Source organism: Hibiscus syriacus, unplaced genomic scaffold (genome assembly GCF_006381635.1).
Source record: "Hibiscus syriacus cultivar Baekdansim isolate YM2019G1 unplaced genomic scaffold, ASM638163v2 tig00112738_pilon, whole genome shotgun sequence".
In the NCBI taxonomy this organism is placed as follows: domain Eukaryota; kingdom Viridiplantae; phylum Streptophyta; class Magnoliopsida; order Malvales; family Malvaceae; genus Hibiscus; species Hibiscus syriacus.
This window is the reverse complement of record NW_024063392.1, coordinates 6,032,283-6,051,948: the sequence shown is the minus strand read 5'-3', so window position 1 is coordinate 6,051,948 and position 19,666 is coordinate 6,032,283.

The window sequence follows — 19,666 nt, the reverse complement described above, 5'->3', positions numbered from 1 at the left end:
TAATTTTTAGAATAATAAAAATGATCATAACAGATTTTAGTAATGAATTAACAGTGATAATTATAAATAATAATGGAAATAATAAAGTGATATTCTATTAAAATAACTAACTTAAGAAATTAAATTAAAGTGAATCTTGAAAAAAAAGTGAAATATGATGTATTTGGAAATTGGAAGTTATTGGTTACGGCATCAAGCAATATCAGGGTAAGGTTCTCGCGCAACAAGGTAGGAAGAGTTGGGCACTGGGTGAAGAGAAGCCTGCGTGTAAGAGTTGAAGTAGAAACAGAGACGTTTGCGTTTGAAATTTGGAGCTACAGGAGTTTAGCAACGATTGGAACTAATAGGAATAAGCCAAAGTAGAAAATTTAGGAAAAGTTTAGGAACCTAAGTGGTAATTTTCTCAAAAAGAATTTTTATTTTATAAATGTATAGTTTACTCTTAGGAGTGGTGTTTTATTGAAATCAGATTCTTGATCTGTAAATTGTGTTAAAAACTAGAAAGTGTTAAAGTCTAGTAAAAATTCGGTTAATCAGATCGAATAGAAATTTTGAGAAAATTTGAAGGATGATAAATTAAGCTTGGAAATATTATTTACACATTTTAAAATGATGAAAAATAATATGGATCATTGGATTTGAAGATTTATTTCCATGTTTAATTTGGATCGTTGGATCAAAGTGGCAAGATTGCAATTTTAGGAAAGTTGATTGGTAAAATTGGAAAAGGGTAAAATATTTTGTTTATATTTGACTTTGGAAAGATGATAAGGTTATGTGGCTTGGTATTATGGTAAATATCAAGTTTCATTAATGGTAAAATGGACATTTCACATTAAATGAATTTTTAATTCATTTAAGCTTAAATAAATGCTAAATTAACATGAAATTAACCTAAATTTCATGAAATCAAGCCATTTTTAGCCAACATTTTGTGCTCCTTCACACCAAGGTAAGATAAATTTTTATTTCAAATTTTTTGAACAATTTCCTTTGGATTTTGGATCATGTCGTTAAATAGAAAATTGTTCTATTAGAAAAATGCTATCATTTGGTACCGTTATTGCTTACTAATTTTATTTTTGTTCAAATATCCCAAATTCTAGGTTTTATGGAATAAATGAAGGATTTTGATATTATTGATGTTGTAGAATCATTTCCAAGCATGATTGATGATTAAAATCACTTGTACATGATCATCTGAACATATGAAGTTTCAACCTAACCCTAATCTTGAAAGAAAGATGTGTTTCGATGAATTTAAGTTAGGGTTTTGATTATAGAGATTTTATAAGGTTGAATCGAATCAAAATCGAGTAACATGGAAACCCTAATCTTAAACATACAAAGCATTGGACCTTGACTATAGAGGATGAGAAAAATTATGGAAAAATTATGTAGGGTTGGAAATGATGTAGGAAGTATTTTTGAAAACTTTGAGAACCATTTTGTAATTTTTGTAAACTTGGGGGATCAAATTAGTAATTTTGGAAAAATTATGGATTGTTGTGTAATTGTTAAATAGTTTAGGTACTATGCTGAAAATTAAGGTTTGAGAGTTGAAATTGATGTTAGAATGTGAAATTTGATTATTTTGGGAGGTTGTTAAAAGTTTAGGGCTAAATCACAAATATGGAAAAATTGGGAATTGAAGTGAAAATGTTATGTGAATTTGAATAAAAATGGGACTTGAATGGTCAATTTTAAAGTGTTATGGTTAACAATTATGTTGTGACATGGAATTAGTACCGAAAAAGCATCGAAAAACTTGTTAGAAATTTATTTTCCAAAGTATGCCTATGTTAGTAAGATTCTAACATTTGGTTTGAAATTATATATGTTTGGTAATGATGTTCATTTAGAATGAGTGCTTGAAATCAAGATAAAATATTATTAAAGCTAAGGAGAAGCTTAAGGATGGAATGTGAAATCCTGAGGGAAGTTTGCCAGTTAAGGACACCAGGTGAGTGTAAATTTAATTTGTACTTATATTATCGAACAAACATTGGCTTACGATGAGCCAATGACGGAGTTACTATGGTAAGGGGTGACTCATAAAAATGTTATGTGATTTGTGATGCATGCATATATGTGGATTTGGTGAGCTAATAGAATTAGTGAACAAGTTGAAAATGCAAATTGGTAAAATTTGTTTAGAATTTATGTTTTGGATAGTAAGTTTAGAAAATCACTATAAATTCTAAAACAATTATTAGAGAATGATTTTTATACCGTTGGATTCATATATCAGTTTAATTTTGTTTAGAACAAACATAAACTAATTTTGATGTGTGTACAAAAAGATATGAATTTTTAATCGAGGATAGGTCAGAAAATAGGGCAACAAATTCTACTCAAAACAGATTTTGTCGGTCAACTTTGAAAATTCACCATAAATTTTACAAATTGAACTAGAAGAATTAACTTATATGGATAGATTCATATTTAAGTATATTTTTCAGTGGTATAAATGGAATAATTTTTTAGTGTGTATATTAATAAAAAATAATATTTCTTTAAGATAGTAAAAACTGCCAGAATTTGAAATTACGACAAATTCTGGGATTTAACCAAATTAGAAGAAAATGATCAAGTTAAAGATTAGTAAGGCTTATATTTTGACATGTAAATAATGTCAAAATGAGTGTAATGCATGCATAACATTATACACGGATGTTTTATACATCATCGGGTAGGACATGCGATGAGTCTACTTTATTTATGTAGGAATGATATTTCTATCATTCATCATATATTTGACATATTCTAAATATGTCAAAGGTTGAATATAAAATGCATTGACCACTGATCGTTACATATGATGTTTATCATGAACATATATGATATTTATGATATTTCAGATATGAAATGTTCAATGTTAAATTATGATAATATACTTTGCCATGGATGGATCAAATAAAATAGATTGTATACCCAAGTAAGTCATTGAGTGACAGGGTATAGTTGGCATGCTATAGAGTCCAACAGCTACATGTTTGATTCAGCACTATAGTGTGTAAGGATACTTAGTGTAGGTGGTGGTCAAGACCTTATGTGTCATATCTGGATCAGCACTAGAGTGTAAACTTAGTGCAGGTGGTGGACATGACCTTATGTGTCATAGCACTACGGTGCAGGTATTTAAATTGAATACTTAGGGTTCTTAGGGTTTAAATTGGTCTACGGTTTATTGGTTAATAAATAATAAACAGGTGAATATGCTTATGAGATTATGGAATACATGACAAGTATATCGGTAAGAAATGTATATGTGATTCATATCATGTTCATATTAGTAGCATTATTGGAAATACAAGTACATTTATCATAATGCATTGAATATTATTATTGTTTAGATTTGTGTTGCATTGCCTTGAAAATATTTCTATTGATTGCCTCACTAAGTGTATACTTAGCGTGTGATGATTTTCACGCGTAGGAAAAATGAAGAAAATGAGTAAGGAGCTGAGCTTGGCATCAAACACCAAGGAAATATTTATAGGTAACAATGATGACATCCTATTGTGTTCTAAAAGTTCTAGTTGGCATGTATACGAGAATGAAATGTTTGCAATTTCTTAATATAGTTAGTATTAAATATAATTAATAGTATGAATAAATATTATCATATTAAACTATACTTAAAAAATTAATTTGGGTTTTAAATCAAATATGTTAGACATTCTTATTTATTTTATGAAACATAATAGAACTATCTATCACTTCTTCAAAATGGTTTTGAATTGGTAACAAAAAATATTATATTACGATTTGTCTCTGAATAATTATTTTATATTCATTGTTCAAGTTATCAAACTGGCAATGTTTGAATGAAACCAAAATTTTACTCAGTTCAATTAAAGAAATGTAACACCCACAGACCGATGCGGGTGACCATATCTGCTCTGAGGTCTCACATTAAGGCCACCGAAGTGACACACCGTAAAAATCCCAGAAAAATAAAATTTCTGTTAAAGTGCGTAATATCATAAAATAATTTATATATTAAAGATAGAATTTAAAAATATCCAAAAAAATAGATTTCAGACTTATATATAAAAACATAATACTACCTATGTGCCCCCTAATCACATACACCGTTCTCCACAAGCAACACCGGTGGAACTCCTTTACTAATGTCGATAGCTGCACTAGTTTGATTCTTTTAACCTGAAATGGTGAGTAAAAGAATGAGCTTTAGGAAGCTCAGTAATATAGAACTACCAAGTGATGTTGAAGGACATGCAGATAAATGGAAAAAACATAAATTTTCCTTATTGACTTAGCAGTCTACAGGATTTCGTAATGAGTTGAGGTTCCAATGATATTTCATCGAGTAAAAACCAGGAAGATTTCACTTCATAGGAAACATTCAGAGTACCAAGTTTTCAAGAGATCATAATAGGATGTCTAGTGTGTTCCAACCAAAACCAGTGAAGAGATATAGATCTTTTTAAAACATTAACAATTTAAAACATATTTTTAAAACCATAGTAGAACCCTCCAACAGAACACCTTTATGCAGTTCCCCAGAAATGCATCCATAAGGTCTTACCCTAAGCACGCAACAAAGGAGCCAACCTAAGGGAATTCCTTGGGCCTATGGGCCTATCCAAGGGTCACCTTAGATCCATAAAGTTTTACCAGCTTGATTAGAGTTGAATCTCCAAACTCCAGAATCCTACCCATACAATATATAGTAGAAATAAGATTTAACAATAAACAGTAATATTTGGATCGTGATCCAGTAAAACCTCATAAGCGTGACAATGAAAAAGACCACATAACTACCCTTCACCCGTACACCATATGTAGTCCCATGATTAACCCAAGGGAGTTCCTTAGGGCCTTAGAGCCTACCCAATAAATTTTCTCGAGGCCTCGGACCCTACCCAAAAGTCACCTTAGGTCTGTAAGGATTTAACACATTGATCAGAAATGTACCTCCATACTCCAACCTACCCAGATAATATCCCAATAAAATAGTTTAAGTAATAACAAATAGATTCCATGATCCATTAATCAGGAGCAATTATATTTTCCAGTCAAAAATAGGAAACCAAATAACACATTTCAGATAACCATAGTTCATAAACCAATAGATTCCATGATCCATAAATCAGAAACTATTATATTTTCTAGTTAAAACAAGTAACCATAGAACGTATACTGTAACACCCATCTCCCGTATACCTTTCCGTACACGGAATATATATGTCACGTTACTTTTAAAATAGTTATTCTTTTGAAAACCTGGATTTTTTTAAACATTCTAATTAAATTAGTACAAAATATACATTAACTTAATTACATAATAGAAGTACCATTCAAATATTCTTCAGAGTATTTTTACTAAATATGTTACATGCTAGCTAAATACATCTAAAAGTAGACATGTTTCATACTGTTACTGAAGAGGTGATTCTCTCTTCGATGTTCGAAAAATCCCCTTACTCCACTGGAAGTAAAACCTACGCGTGAAATTAACACACGCTGAGAAAATTCTTAGTGAGGCATAATAATCATAAGTAAAATTCTAAACACAATTTATTTTATTACAATTCACATTTCAAGGGATTCTTTTAATTCATTAAACACTCTATGGTTTACATCGGTAGTGTTAATACTTTCATTTCTCAACCATTACTATAATCTATGTGGTTTGCATACCCATTATCAATATAAAACTCCACCTCCTTATTATAAATTTCTTATGTCTATATATACACATATTTCCCATACGGAAATTCATACACTTAGTATGAATCTCTTAACTTTTTTCTCACAAAGTGCCCAATACGAAAATTCATACACTTAGTATGAATTTCTTAACTTTTTGCACACAAAGTGCCCAATACGGAAATTCATACACTTAGTACGAATTTTTAACTTTTTGCACACAAAGTGTCCAATACGGAAATTCATACACTTAGTACGAATTTCTTAACTTTTTGCACACAAAGTGCCCAATACGGAAATTCAAACACTTAGTACGAATTTCTTAACTTTTTACACATAAAGTGCACAATACGGAAATTCATATACTTAGTATGAATTTCTTAACTTTTTGCACACCTAGTGCCATTTGGTAATCACCATACATATATCAATAATTCATATAACTATGATTATCATATCATATACGTACATAATTAAATGCACTCACCAGGCTTTCCTTGCTTTGATTTCTAAAATGTAAAGATGATTACTCCGGGACTTGGCCTTTGCCTCTTGATTTACTCAACTCGGGAGCTTGATATTGATCTATTCCATATTCATTAAATACATGTATAATATCAATTTTTAGTATATTTCCTAACAATTAAATTTAAACATTTATCAAAGGTACCTATTATTAACTTTTCTACATCGATATCACCATATCTTACAATTTTTGGCTCCTCAGTATCGATACCCCTGCCATGGTATCGATACTACCATACTATGGTATCGATACCCTATTATGGTATCGATACCATTTTGCATTATGTTTTGAATGGTATTGATACCTTCCCTCTGGTATCGATACTCCCCCTTCGGTATTGATACTGATTGAATCAATATCGATACTCGTGCCCAGATTTTTCATTTTTCAACCTGAGATATAACCAATTTTGGTCAATTTTCCTCATGTTTACCCTAACAATACTATGTAGCTCTTCTCTACTTATCCATACCAACTTTCCTTCATTTAGATACTTAAAACATCTAGTATCCCTCAAGAGCATTTGATTCTAAGAATCACACCAAAATTTCTAACTTGTTTTTAAACTCATCCAATGCTTCTAATCTTTCATTTACCTATTTGACAAGTTAATTCTACCAATAAACATCAATAAACACTCACATATTAACATATCATTCTAAAACCCATTTTCTAAAATCTCTTTTATTTCCCTTATCTCATCGTTTTAATCCCATCTAAATCTTCCTTAAGCTTCCATCATATACAAGGCTTCAATAACCAACCAAAAACGAAAGGATAAACTAACAATTTAAAAACTCACCTTTGATCTAGGGAGGAGAGTTATCCACGGCGAGAGAAGAAGAAGAAAAGAGTTGACCTAATAAAATCCCCTTTTCCCCTTATTCTTACTTTAATACACTATAAGGAAATGAATTTTTAATTCATTTAATTCTAAATGAGCAACATGTCCTTTCATTCTCCATTACTACAATTTAGTCTAAACTACTCTATCCAAATCATTCTCATCTTTTATCAATTAATCTAATAGATTCTCAAATTTTAAATCCTTTCAATTTGGGGCATTACGTATACCATGTAGCCATAGTTCATAAGCCAGTGAATCAGTGATTTCATAAAATCACATTTAAAACAGGTAAAACATTTATATGTAACATAAGGAACACACTAGAGGATCCAAATATTCTTCAGAACTACTTGGTAATCAGGAAGGTGTTCATAATCTTCTACATCAGAGTTACTTGAGATTTCAAGTATAACATGAGTGATTCTATTACTCAAACAAACAGTGGTATTTCAGACATTTTGGTTCTTGGAGAATTCTCATTAATTTAACTTAATAAGGATAGAGCGGTGATTTGTGGTATTCAAGATTATGTATTGAATTATCAAGATTTTGAGTCCGAATTGAACTATAGATCCCAATACTATGATACTTGTCAATCAATAGGACCATGATACTTCACTATTATTACCTTCTTATTATTGACTTCACCAGCTGATCTAATCGATATCAGAATCATCCTTGATTAGTTCTTGAGGACACGAATATGTATTATATTGTTATTTATTTCATTTCCACGTAATAGTATCCTAAAATGTTTAACGACTTGGGTCGTGCTCCATAACCTTTAGAGGAATTACATCATTTTGGTTCATCGATGTTCCAATAGTCTATCCAACGATATACACTTAATCCAAGTCATAAAGGTATTTAGGTCATCTCGGTATTCGGGATTATTTTAGTTATTTTGGGGTCTAGGCACATTAATTATTTCAAAACTTGAGAATAATCCATCATTTAAATACTTCAGTGATGTGTCGCACTTTCAGTAATCTAATCTTCAAATGATCATTTAAAAATAAGGGGATCGTCGTATTAAGAATTTTCCAAATGTAAAAGTTTATTTTTAGGGATTTTCAAATATATCAGGAATTTGATTGATGATTCCAAGGTTCAAGCAAAATTTGAGTTCTTAGGTCATCTCCATTATCATAGTCATCCATAATCCTTTTTACCGTTCCATTCAATTCTGTTAGTGGCATTACTATCGATAAATTAGGCTTCAAAGTATTCTAGTTCCTTTAGAGTTCAGGGTATATTGGTCATTTGAACATTGGATGTTATTTTAGTTATTTCGTAGATTGATGACATTTTGATCATTCATTTTAATCCAAACATATGCATTTTTTCTGATAATTGGTTAACTATGTCCTTTCTGGGTTATTTTTCACCATCAAGGGAAGTCTTGGTCTTTTACAGTACAAGGGCATTTTCATACCGTAAGGCTATTTTTGGTAATTTCTTATCCAAATATTCCCGGTATTTAACCTCTAAAGAAATTAATCTAAATTTACAAATCTTGAAGTTAATCCATTTATTAATGAATCACTGAACTTATAATTATTTTATATCGATCTTCCAGTTTCTTATGTGAGCCATCTGAGTCTTATATAGTTTACTGTCTTTTACTGAAATTTTGTTTGAGTCCAAAAATAATTAATTTTACCCGAAGGACCAATCATTTTAACGATGCATTTACCAATTATCAACAAGTTATGGAAAGCATACAAAAGGTAGTAAAGTATTACCTTGATCTTCATACTCCACCGATCGAACATTTAAACTCAATTCGATCACTCTAGAACTTAAATTCAATGTCCCATAGTCTCAGATACATAGCAAATGAATTTACGTCAGAAACTGAAATTAATCAGAAAACCAAATTTGATTCCGAAAATAAATCACTAAATAATGGCTTACCAAGTGTGAAATTGGCAAAATAGACTTCAGATTTGGACTCAAGACAGTAAAAAACATAAAATAGGAATTTTTAGAAATTTTAACTTTTTTATCAAAGTCAACAGTCAACGGTCAGACCGGTCAAAGTCAAAAGTCAGACGGATCAAAGTTAACGATTAGACCGGTTAATAGGTCAGGTCAAAGTCAACGACTCAGGTTGGGTCAAATCAGGTCGTGTCAGGTCCGGACCGGCTGGACCGGTTCTAAAAGAAACCAGAGCTAGAGACAAGCACCGCGCGCATGCGACGGCTCGTGGTGGCGCATAACGACGGTGACGGGTAGAGGGACGACTGTGGATTACTCCTTGTTCAAGCACACACCAATTACAACCGAAATAAAGCCAAATATCAGCCAAAACCAAGCCAAAAATTTATGAAATATAATCGGGGCTTACCCAAGACGGCAGTTGACGATGAGATGATTTTTGGCAGACAAACCATATCGAATTTTGGTCGCACAGAGCTGGGGATTCCGGTGCACGAGAAGGTGAGACGGATCGAAGAGTGAGGTGGCCAGAATCGTCAAAAAATCAAGGGGTGGGTGGGGGTTTTCAATCGAACTTCTTCGATGTCTCCATGGAAAACGTTGGCTCCTTTCGATGAATTGGTATAGGGGTTTCGATCAGACGACGATGACATCTTCATTACAGGTGGTTGTGACACATACCGAAGAATGAGGAACATATAAGGGTGATGAATAGCTTGGTTTGGGGTTTAGGAAATTTAGGGTTTTAAATCTGATTTGGGGTTAAAAAATAAAACTCGAGTCAAAAATATCAAATTTATTTTTACTAAACTTACTATCAAACAATGACCTAGGCTACCCCCTCAGCTACCAAATACCTATTTTTATTTTCATTTTTTTCAATTGGCCAAAAAATGGTTTAATTCAGGGTTAGATCCCTAAACTTCCCACAAGTTCTAAAACTAAGCTACAATTTTTATAAAAAAATTACAATTTGGCTCTCAAATTTTCCCTTGTTACGACTTTAATTTGATACTTTAAATTAATAAATTTTAGCCCCTAAATTAGGGAGTGACAATTCTCTCCTCCTTAAAAGAATTTCTTCCTTGAAATTCAATCAAGTCCAAAAATGCATAAATGAAGCTTCCATCAGTTCTTCAATATCTTCAAGTAGCTTTTACAGAAGTATGGGTCCTCTATTAATCCTTAACCAACTAAGTATACATTCTCGTCAAAACTCTCCCTCATCCCAATAAAAGAATTTGAACAGAATTATCCTTGTGGAATCAATTTGACCTTGGCTATGAGGTTAGGTTCATAGAGCGGTGATATATCCAAATTTCATTTCTAGAGTTGGGTCAGAAGTTCTCGGATGAGTAACTCTCAGATTACTCGTGAGGCATTTTACAAAATTTGGACAAATGTTACTGGTATTCTTTTAAGCATAGGCCAAGCACTAATTGATAGAAAAATTAGGTTAGCTCATTATAGAGAAGAGCTCGACTTTGGAGTTTCAGTTCAGAGAAATACGATTATAGCCGGGCATGTACAACCAGACATCCTATGACATTCGATCGGCCGGTCTACCCAGAAAACTTAACTCAACCTAAGCTCTGATACCACTAAATGTTACACCCATAGACCGATACGGGTGACCCGATTCACTCTAAAGTGTCACATTAGAGCCACTGGAGCGACCCACCGTAAAAATCCCATAAAATTAAAATTTCTGTTAAAGTGTGTAATATCATAAAGTTATTTATATTTTAAAAAATAGAATTTAACAATTTCCAAATATAAAACAGATTTCAGACTTAGATATAAAAACAGAGTATAACCAACATCCCCCTAATCACATACATCGTACTTCGTAAGCAACGCCAGTGGAACCCCTTTACTGATGTGGATAGATGCACTGGTTTGATTCTTTTAACCTGAAATGGTGAGTAAAAGAGTGAGCTTTGGGAAGCTCATTAATATAGAACTACCAAGTGATGCTGAAGGACGTGTAGATAAATTGAAAAGTATAAATTTTCCTTATTGATTCAACAGTCTACAAGTTTTCATAATGACGTGAGGTTCCAATGATATTTCATCGAGTAAAAGCCAGGAAAATTTTAGTTCATAGGAAACATTCAAAGTGCCAAGTTTTCAAAAGATCAGAATATGATGTCTAATGTGTTCCAATAAAAACCAGTGAAAAGATACAAATCTTTTTAAAATAGTAATAGTTTAAAACATATTTTTAAAACCATAGTAGAACCCTCCAACAGAACACCTTTATGCAGTTCCCTAGAACTGTATCCATAAGGTCTTACCCTAAGCACACAACAAAGGAGCCACCCTAAGGGAATGCCTTGGAGCCTATGGGCCTACCCAAGGGTTACCTTAGGTCTGTAAGGATTTACCATCTTGATCAGAGCAGAACCTCCATACTCTAGAATCCTACCCATACAATATCTAGTAGAAATCAGATTTAATAGTAAACAATAATATCTAGATCAAGATCCAGTAAAATCTCGTTAGTGTGACAATGAAACAAACCATATAACTGCCCTCCACCCGTACACCATATGTAGTCCTATGATTAACCCAAAGGAGTGCCTTGGGGCCTGAGAGACTACCCAAGAAATTTTATCGTGGCCTCAGAGCCTACCTAAAGGTCACCTTAGGCCTATAAGGATTTACCAACTTGATCAAAGCTTAACCTCCATACTCCAACCTACCCAAATAATATCCAGTAAAAAAGTTCAAGTAATAACCAATATATTACATGATCTTTAAATCAGAAACAATCATATTTTCCAGTGAAAATAGGAAACTAGATAACACATTTCATATAAACATAGTTCATAAACCAATAGATTTCATTATCCATAAATCAGGAACTATTATATTTTCCAATGAAAACATGTAACCAAAGAACATATACCATGTAGCCATAGCTCATAAGCCAGTAAATCAGTAAATCAATGATTTCAGAAAATTTTATTTAAAATAAGTAAACCATTTACATGTCACATAAGGAATACACTAGAGGGTCCAAATATTCTTCAGAACTACTTGGTAATCAAGAAGGTGTTTATAATCTTGTGCATCAGAGTTACTTAAGATTTCAAGTATGAAAGGAGTGATTCCATTACCCAAAAAAACAAGGGTATTTCATACATTTTGGTTCTTGGAGATTTCTTATTAATTTAACTCAATAAGACTAGAGCAGTGATTTGTAGTATTTAAGATTATGTATTGAATTATCAGGATTTCGAGTCTGATTAAACTACAGATCACAATACTGCAATACTTGTCAATCATTAGGATTGTGATACTTCAATATTATTCACTTCTTATTATTGACTACACTAGCTAATCTGATCAATATCAGAATCATCCTTTATCAGTTCTTGAGGAGACGAATAGGTATTCAGTTGGTATTTATTTCATTTCCACGTTGTAATAGTATCCCAAAATGTCTGACGAATTGGGTGGTCCAATACCTTAATAGGCATTACATCATTTAGGTTAATCGATGTTCCCATAGTTTATCCAACGATATTTACTTAATCCAAGTCATAAAGGTATTTAGGTCATCTCGGTATTTGGTGTTATTTTTGTCATTTTGGGGTCCAGACACAATAATTATTTAAAAACTTGAGAATAATCATTCATTTAAATACTTCAGTGACGTGTCTCACTTCCAATAATCTAATCTTCAAATGATCATTTAAAAATAAGGGGATCGTCATATTAAGAATTTTCCAAATGTAGAAGTTTATTTTTAAGGATTTTCAAATAGATAAGGAATTTAATCGGTGATTCGAAGGTTTAAGAGAATCAAAATTTGAGTTCTCGGGTCATATCCATTCATAGTCCTTTTTACATTTTAAGTTTATTATCATCATTCCATTCAATTATGTCATTGGCATTACTTCCGATAAATTAGGCTTCAAAGTATTCTAGTTCCTTTAGAGTTCAGGGTATTTTGGTCATTTGAATATTGGAGGTTATTTTAATTATTTCGTAGCTCGAGGACATTTTTATAATTTATATCAATCCAAACATATGCACTTTTTATGATAATTGGTCAAGTATGTCCTTTTTGGGTTATTTTTCACTATCATGGGAAGTCTTGGTCTTTTACAATACAAGGGTATTTTCATAATTTTACCCCATGTGGCTATTTTTTGGTAATTTCTTATCTAAATATTCCTGGTATTTAACCTTTAAATAAATTAATCAAAATGTAAAGATCTTGAAGTCAAATCATTTATTAATGAATCATTAAACTTTTAATTATTTCCAATCGATCTTTCAGTTTCTTATGCAAGCCATTTGAGTCTTATACAAATTACTGTCTTTTACCAAAATTATGTTCGAGTCCAAAAATAATTAATTTACCAAAAGGACCAATCATTTCATCGATGCAGTTACCAATTATCAACAAGTTCTGGAAATCATACAAAAGTTATTAAAGTATTACCTCGATCTTTGTGCTCTATCGATCGAACATTTAAACTCCATTCGATCACTCTTGAAGTTAAATTCAATGTCCCATAATGTCTCAGATACATAGCAAATGAATTTACATCAAAAACTGGATTTAATTATAAAACCAAATTTGATTCCGAAGATAAATCACCGAAAAACAGCTTACTGAGTGCAAATTTGGAAAAACGAACTTCGAATTTGGACTTAGGACGTTGAAAAACATATAAAAATTTTGATTTTTTTGTCAATGTCAAAGTCAACGGTCAGATCGATCAAAGTCAACGGTCAGACTGGTTAATAGGACAGGTCAAAGTTAACGGGTTCAGTTTACTCGATTTGAGTCGGGTTTATTCGGTTCAGACCAGTCCAGATCAACTAGACATGTTCTTGAAGAAACCAAAACTGGAGACAAGTCCCACGTGCATGCGGCAGCGCATGGTGGCGCATAAAGATGGTGATGGGTCGAGGAACGCCTGCCGATTACTCCCTATTCAAGCACTTACCAATTACAATCGAAATAAAGCCAAATATTAGTCAAAATCATGCCAAAAATATATAAAATATAATCAAGGCTTACCCAAAACGAGGGTCGAAAATGGGACAATTTTTTGCCGACAAACCCAGTTGGGTTTTGGTCTCACAGAGCTGGGGATTTCAGTGCCCGGGGTGGTGAGGCGGATCAAATAGCAATGTGGTTGGAATCATCGAAAACCCGAGGGGAGGGGTTGGGTTTTCGACCGAACTTCTTTGACATTTATACAGAAAATGGTGGCTCCTTTCAACGAATTGGCAGAGGGATTTCGGTCGGATGATGATGACGTCTTCATTAGAGGTAGTTGTGACACACACCGCTGACCGGAGAAGGGGGACAAAGAAGGGCGATGAATGGTTTAGTTTGGGGTTTAAGAAATTCAAGGTTTTAAATTTGATTTAGGGTTAAAAATCAAACCCGAGCTAAAAATATCAAATGTATTTTTACTTAATCTACTCTAAAATAGTGACATAGGCTAGATGGCTAAGGCATGGGCACCCATTACGCTAGGGTTACGGGTTTAAGCCCCCTCAGCCACCAAATCCCTATTTTTATTTTTTCAACTAACCAGAAAAATGGTTTAGTTCAAGATTACGTCCCTGAACTTCCCACAAGTTCCAAAACTAAGTTGTAACTTTTTAAAAAATTATAATTTAGTCCTCAAATTTTCCTTTGTTACGACTCTTATTTGATACTTTAAATTAATAAATTTTAGCCCCTAAATTAGGGTGTGAGAAGAAATATTTTGAATTTCTGATGTGACATCTATAACTCGTATTGATTCATGTATAAGGGTTATAGATGTTACATCATTTCCTCTCAAATTTTTTTTTTGTACTTTGATCACTAGTAAGATCATCAGATAATTTTTCATTGTGTCATGCGGTGTACGGACGATCCCAAAATTGTTTTAGGTTTCTAGATAATTTTGGTTGTTGATATTAGTTGTTCTTGATCAGTTCTTATTAAGGAAAAGTAGTGTCGTTTGGATCGAAGGCTTAGAGAGTCGTTTCGGTAAGGTTTTTGATAATTTGGTATTTTCGCTTTGTTTTAGAAATAAACAATTCTACTTTGTTTTGGACGTGTTCTTGATGTGTTGTTTTGCTTTCAAATATTTTTAATGTGTTGATAATTGAGGAAAATTTGTGCCTCGCGTTTTGGTGATCGTTTGGTAAGTGTTTTGAGGCAATTTTGGTTAGTGGATAACAAAGGTGAGTGACTTTCATTCTTAGCTGATGAACATGTTCAAGGGTAAAAGAAAGTATAGTTTAGGGTGATTATCTTAGCTTGAACTTTTGTATAAGTGTACCTATTTTTATGTACATAATCGTTATGGAATGTGGTATAAAATGTGAATATTGGCATGTGTATGGAATATGTGTTGCAAGTGATGCATAGTGGTTTTGAAAGTGTATTTTGAAAGCATATATATATATATGAATTTGTTAAGAATGAGTGGAATAACTTGACTATCCATCTATGAGTGAGCAACTTGTTGTCCATATAAGGTTGATCATGACAACCATTTTCGATAAGTGTTTCAAAATGTGTTTGAAAGTGTATATGCATATAAGCTATGCATCATTTGATAACCACTCTTGGTGAACTCTGATTAATTGTTATTTGTTCTTAATAGGACCTTTGGATATGAAAGGCATGCCTAGGAAAGAGTACTCTATGGTTTTCTATATGTGTGTGAACGAAGGGATATAGGGGTAAAGTTAGTGCATTAAGTGATGCTCCAATAAGATTACGAGGTAAGGTTGGTGCGTTGAGCTTTACTCTGAATCATGTGGTTTTGGGCCTAGGTGAGTCCACAAATAAAGAGAAATTGTATGGAGTATGTTTATCCAATGAGTGAGTTGTGTTTGGAACTAAATTCCATTGGTCTTAATTGAAAAATTATGTGTGAATGTGTGTGACTTTTCCAAAAAGGTAATTGTGCACATGTGAATGTAATTTGCTTCAAGGTATATGATGATGAGAAACATGTGTATATTCTGGAATTTGTTTACATTTATGGTGCATTAGATAAATACGAAAGCATGACATGATGGCATGATTATTAAGGTAAAAAAATGTGGAATTAAGGCATATGGGAGTTTTCCTTTAGCTTTGATGTGAACATCACTTTGAATGTTAGTTATTCACTAGGCTTTCAACTCATACTAGATTTTTAGTACTTTTCAGAGGATTAGTGGCTGAGTTGGAGGTAAGGAGCAAGCATCCGGTGTGATCAAGGAAGATAATTGTTAAATAAAGTGTATGTGGTTTGTTTTTCATAAAATGACAATTTGGGAACCATTGGGAACTTAGTTGAATTTGAATGGTTGAATTGTAATAATGTTTCATGTTAATTGGACTTAATATTAGCAATGAAGTTCTTTGATGATTTGGTGTTGTTGTTGAACTTGATGAATCCATATACATGTGTAGCTTGAGTAACAAAGTGGTCAAATGTTGAATTATGCCTTAATTAAGTGTTTGGGGTGTTTAGATAAGTGACACTAAGTTTAATAAGTATGTTGGACTCATATGATGCATGAAATGACCCAAATTGCATAATTGGACTACGTGAATTATACCAAAAGTTAAAGTTTATGCATTTTTGACTTTTGATGCTAGATCTTTGTACGATGTGTTGACTTGTGTTATAAAGCATGCTACAAGTGTATTCTATCATGTATGATGTGGTATGAGAGTGTCCAAGCATGTAACTAGCCCCTAGAATTGATTATGTGAAAGTATGGTAGCCTATTTATGCATGTTCTTGAGAATTTTTCACTTTTCTAGAAATAAGATCGATCCCTTAAGGGAAAGGATTGATCCCTTTCTAAAAAGGATCGATCCCAGATTCACTGTTTTACAAATGATCGATTCCCTGTGAAAAAAGATTAATCCCTTCGCTATGTGCTCGATGAAAATTGGTAAAATAACATTCATTAAAGGTCATAAGTGTCCCTATGTCTTAGTTTGACCAAAGAATGTTTGTATAAGTTTAAAATGGTCTAGAAATTGAATTGCTAATTAATATTAGACCTTAACTTGGAATTTGGTGAGACTTATTTTGTCACTCTTAAATATACTTAATTTCATAACTAAAGTGGCAATTGTATGTTTGTTGTCCTTATGTGACTTTTGAATTGTTTACGTTTTAGTCCCTATAAAAACATGTTCAATTAGGTTCTTGTTTGGTGTTCGATTGATATGATATTTTGCATGGCACTAATAAGAATTAATAATGATTATTGATAAACTTAAATTAGTATTATAAGTACTTCTTTTGGATGCTGTAAAATTATCGATTTGCCTCTACTTGGTTAATAACATATATCTTATAATGCATCGATTGCTTTAATGATGTGTTATTGTTAGTGTTTATCCGTTGCTACATTTTGTATGATGTGTGTTTTAAATTTGAATATTTCCCCATAGTATGCATGTTTAGGCTTTTTATTATATCCAACAAGTTCATATTATTATGTGTGTTTTATGAGACTTGTTTTGTCACTCTTAAATATACTTAATTTAATAACTAAGGTGTCAATTGTATGTTTGCTGTTCTTATGTGACTTTTGAATTGTTTACATTTTAGTCCATAGAAAAGCATGTTCAATTAGGTCCTTATTTGGTGTCCGATTAATCTGAATTTTTGCATGACACTAATTTAGAATTAATAATGAATATTGGTAAACTTAAATTAGTGTTCTAAGTATTTCTTTTGGATGATGTGAAATTATTGATTTACCTCTACATAGTTAATAATGTATATATTGCAATGCATCAATTGTTTTAATGATGTACTATTGTTAGTGTTTATCGGATGTCACGTGTTGTGTGATGTATGTTTTAAATTTGAATACTTCCACATAGTTTGCATGTTTTGTTTTTTCTGACAAGTTCATATTCTAATGTACGCTTAATTACCGAGTAGTTCTCCGTGATCAGGTATGAGGTGTTATAAGAGGACAAAATAGCTAAAGTTGAGAAAGAATATAAGGATTTTCAAGAAGAGATAAATAGATGATTCACTAAGATCGAGGCTGACATCGTTAATTCTCAAATTGATTCGCTGAAAAAGATAAAAGAGATTTCAAGAGACACTTGACCGCTGGAGAAGGTCCTATTGAAGACCTAGCACACCTTCTATATTTTACACATATTCATATTACAATGCTCGTCCCTGTGCATAAAAAATTTGGACCTTAACTTTTCTTTTCTACTGAGAACTCATCACAATGTTAGGCTATAACTTCTATCCACATTAACTATCATAATGCATCCATAGCAAGATCTAGTGTTTTTCATGCTGATAATGAGGTCCCCGATTTGAATGAAATATCTAAAAAGAAAAGAGTTGAGGATGACCTCACTCAACAACTAAAAAAATTAGAGAATAAGATAAAATCTAGGGATATGTTTGAGTCATTTTATGGGTTTGATGCCAAAAAACTAAGTCCTTCCGTCAAATTTCCAAGTTCCTGACTTCGGGACCACCTGCCTTTCGTCCCACATCATTATATTCTGTAGGAGAATGGCAGGCCATGTGGAGAATGAGAAGCTATTGATCTACTGTTTTTAAGACAACATGACTGGACACACTTCCAAATGGTATAATCAGTTAAGACATGCTTACATATGTTCTTGGAAAGACTTAGCTCAAGCATTCTTAGGTTAATACACGTACATGACTGATATGGGCCTCGATCAAACAATGTTACAAAATATAAAGGTGAAGTATAACGAGAGCTTCTGACAGTACGCACAACAATAAAGGGATGTTGCATTCCAAGTGCATCCACCAATGACTGAAAGAGAGTTTATAATTTTGTTCATCAATACATTAAAGTATCCATATATTAATCACATTATAGGGTAAGTCACTAAGAGTTTCTTTGACATTGTCATGTGTGGAGAAATAATAGAAAGAGTTATCAAGCATGGTAACATAAGAGGCACTTACAGTGCTGATATCGAGAAAAGAGAAGAGGTTAATATAGTGGGATATTTTTCAACCAATCCTGAGACTAGATACAATAGGGTGATACGATAAAATACTCATACTAGTCCAATTCTGATGACGTATGAGAAATTACTTCCAACACTAATTGAAAAGAACATGATAACTCAAGTGCACTCCAAACCAAAAGAACATGTTTCATGAAGATTATGATGTTAATACAGTGTATAGCTACCACATAGGAAGCTTAGGACACACTACTAAGAATTATGGGGCTTTGAAGCATAAAGTTTATATTTAGGGGCATGGACCTTTGATGAGTAATGGGGCATTCTAATGTGAATAGAGAAGTCATTGTATCTAACATGAATATTTGTTGCACTTGCAAGTTTAATAACTTGTTTAAATTTGTTTTTCTTTCTTTTTGTTTTAAAAACGTGTAAGTCGCTTGACTTTCAAACACATTGAATAAAATACCTTCTAATATTATGAACAATGAGCAAATTAAAATCTTGAAATTCTTTAGATATCAACTGAATTAATAAAAATCTTTAAATAATCGAGGTCATAAATCTTTGACAAAGTGATAAGATTGAACCCTTGTAAAACAATAACCCCTGATTCTACTTTAGAAGTTACACCAGAATATTGTACCCTTTCTAGCATGGACTAAGATAGCCTTCTCCTCTCAAAAAGAGATAATCAAAGGGCTTGATG